This window comes from Carassius gibelio, chromosome A20 (assembly GCF_023724105.1).
Source record: "Carassius gibelio isolate Cgi1373 ecotype wild population from Czech Republic chromosome A20, carGib1.2-hapl.c, whole genome shotgun sequence".
In the NCBI taxonomy this organism is placed as follows: Eukaryota; Metazoa; Chordata; class Actinopteri; order Cypriniformes; family Cyprinidae; genus Carassius; species Carassius gibelio.
The window spans coordinates 935794-938293 of record NC_068390.1 but is presented as its reverse complement, the minus strand read 5'-3'; the positions used below and the strand labels follow the sequence as shown (position 1 = coordinate 938293).

The following is a 2500-nucleotide window of genomic DNA, read 5'->3' as shown; positions in this document are numbered from 1 at the left end:
CCCGGTTCGAATCCGGGTCACGGCAACACTCTGGCGTTGAGTGTACGGGAAGGTTGACATTTTTTTACCACCTCATCTTTCTTCTCTATTTTGTTTTTGACGCTTGGCCTGTGCAGGGAGCCACCAGACAAGGGGGCAGGCAGCCTACCGCTAGACGTAGTCGTGGCCGAGAGGTTAAGGCGATGGACTTGAAATCCATTGGGGTCTCCCCGCGAAGGTTCGAACCCTGCCGACTACGGGAGGGCTTTGCAGTGTTGCTTTAGCTTTCTGTGATGGTAATTGTGCCTTCTGTGGTCCTTTGTCCTAACTGCTTCTAGCTTTCATCCCTTGACACCTGCGTCTCTTCTGGGCAGCTTGTTGTAAAACTGCTGTTATATAAAAGGTGAGATGCCAGTACTCGACAAGAGCCCGGATAGCTCAGCCGGTAGAGCATCAGACTTTTAATCTGAGGGTCCAGGGTTCAAGTCCCTGTTCGGGCGAAGGTCTTTCTTTGGCCTCACCTTGCTATCACTACGGTCCATATCTTCTGCTGACTCTGTACTGGAACGGTGTTCCTTCCTGCTCCCGGTGATCAGGGGATCTCCCTTGTGGTTAGTGACAAACGAACAATGTTAAATGAACAAGGCCAAAAAATACATAAAGAACAATGGTGCCTGGGATTTTTGAGAACCGGAGCTTGTAGCCTAGAATTTTTCTTTGTAAATTATGTGAAAATCATCTTGTTTACTCACTTACAGAAAACAATACATTGATTTAAATTGTCTAAGACACTTTTTGTTGGTAAAAGTCATATGCGAGTAGGCGTCAACTATCATGATTTACACCTGAGAAGACAAAGCCCTGCATAATGAGCTGCATAAAGAGCCGCTCAGTCAGCTGTTGTCACTGAGAGGGAGGTGTTACAAGAAAGAACGTGAAAACAAAATACATGTATATAATTTTAAGTTTGGAGTTTATTTAGAATATATTTAATCATCCCACAACATAATTTAATATGGGGGAGCAGTTAAACAGTTTATTAGGAACAATCAAAGCTGACTTTCAAACTAATTTTATTTTTGCATTATTACTCCAGTCACACAATCCTTAAGAAATCCTTTTAACAATCTGAATTTGTAAAAAATAAAAAATAAAAACTTTTATTGTTATCATTATTATTAATGTTGAAAACAGCTGAGAATATTTTTCATGTTTTTTAGGGTGGTAAATTAAAAGAACACCATTTTTTGTTACATTTGTTACAGTTACATGTATTTGTTACATTTATATTATTTACATCAAGCTTTTGAGTGGTATAGTTTTGTATATTGTTATTGAAACTTCATAATATTTAACTTAATTATACATTTAGTCAAGAATTATAGTTTGAAAAAGTCTAACTAGTAAAATGTTTAGACGTTATGTGAAAACTAGTAAAAGTATATAAATAAATATAAAGAGACTTACTCATGTTTATGATCTCTGCTGAATAAAGTGCTTCATTCTTTTTTTTCTGAGGAAATCCATTTCTCAAATCCTCAACCACGTCACATCTTTTTGGGGTGAATTATGTGTTATTCCTCTCATCGCGAAGCAAACAGTAAAATAAAAGCACTTGAACAACAGTCTGGCTGCTTTTTCTTCTGTGTGGGCGTATTCAAGCCGCGCTTCGGTTTGAATCTGAATAGAGCGTTCAGCGCGGGGGCGTGGTCACATTAGATATAATGAAGGGAGACGTGAAAAAAGGACATCGCCTTGTTTTCATATGGATTACTTTATCACAGAATATTTGTTTTCGGCAGCACTTGTTTAGTTTAAAAGTAGAAATGTCAAGCTTTCTATAGATATCTCTCTCATGTCTCTTCGTTGAGTATTCACAGAGTTAGAGGTTCATTTTAATGACGTGTTTGTAAATGAAGATCAGCGCAGACAAAGGCTGCAGACAGCACATCTTGTTTGTTATCTTTATTTTATAAGTGGACAAAGTTTTGTTGTTATTATTTTCTGTATCCAAAAAAGGAAACCCTTTATTGGGTTACAGTCAGCTTGCTGACTGAGCTGGGTTGTTTGCAAGTAGGTCAGGCAGCAGTGTTGCACACAAACTGAGCAGAAGCTGGTCTGTTCTTGTAGTCGTGGCCGAGTGGTTAAGGCGATGGACTAGAAATCCATTGGGGTCTCCCCGCGCAGGTTAGAATCCTGCCGACTACGCTGTTTGCTGAAGGCCACGAGGAAAAGCGTCCATGAATTTTTCAAGGTCCTCCCACTGATTTGCGAAATGTCCTGTCCCTCTTCGATGGACCAACACGCCGCTGGTGCTTCTGGTATTCGGGCTCCAGGGGTTAACTTGGGTGAGCCATTGGCACGCCGTGATCGTATAGTGGTTAGTACTCTGCGTTGTGGCCGCAGCAACGCCGGTTCGAATCCGGGTCACGGCAACACTCTGGCGTTGAGTGTACGGGAAGGTTGACATTTTTTTACCACCTCATCTTTCTTCTCTATTTTGTTTTTGACGCTTGGCCTG

The 2500-nt window shown here is 40.8% G+C and overlaps 1 protein-coding gene and 3 non-coding genes across 4 annotated transcripts in view; all 4 read left to right on the top strand.

Moving 5' to 3' along the window:
- Positions 1-25, top strand: part of trnah-gug (transfer RNA histidin (anticodon GUG)) — a 72-nt gene extending 47 nt beyond the window's left edge. The window contains exon 1 of the tRNA in view: positions 1-25. This exon is cut by the window's left edge and continues 47 nt beyond it. This is a non-coding gene — a tRNA (tRNA-His).
- The window catches only part of LOC127938331 (uncharacterized), a 374843-nt gene that overhangs the window by 101969 nt on the left and 270374 nt on the right, over positions 1-2500 (top strand). The gene's annotated exons all lie outside the window — the stretch shown is intronic.
- trnas-uga (transfer RNA serine (anticodon UGA)) lies at positions 157-238 on the top strand. Its single transcript has one exon. It is a non-coding gene; the product is annotated as a tRNA-Ser (tRNA).
- On the top strand, positions 407-479 carry trnak-uuu (transfer RNA lysine (anticodon UUU)). The gene has a single exon. It is a non-coding gene; the product is annotated as a tRNA-Lys (tRNA).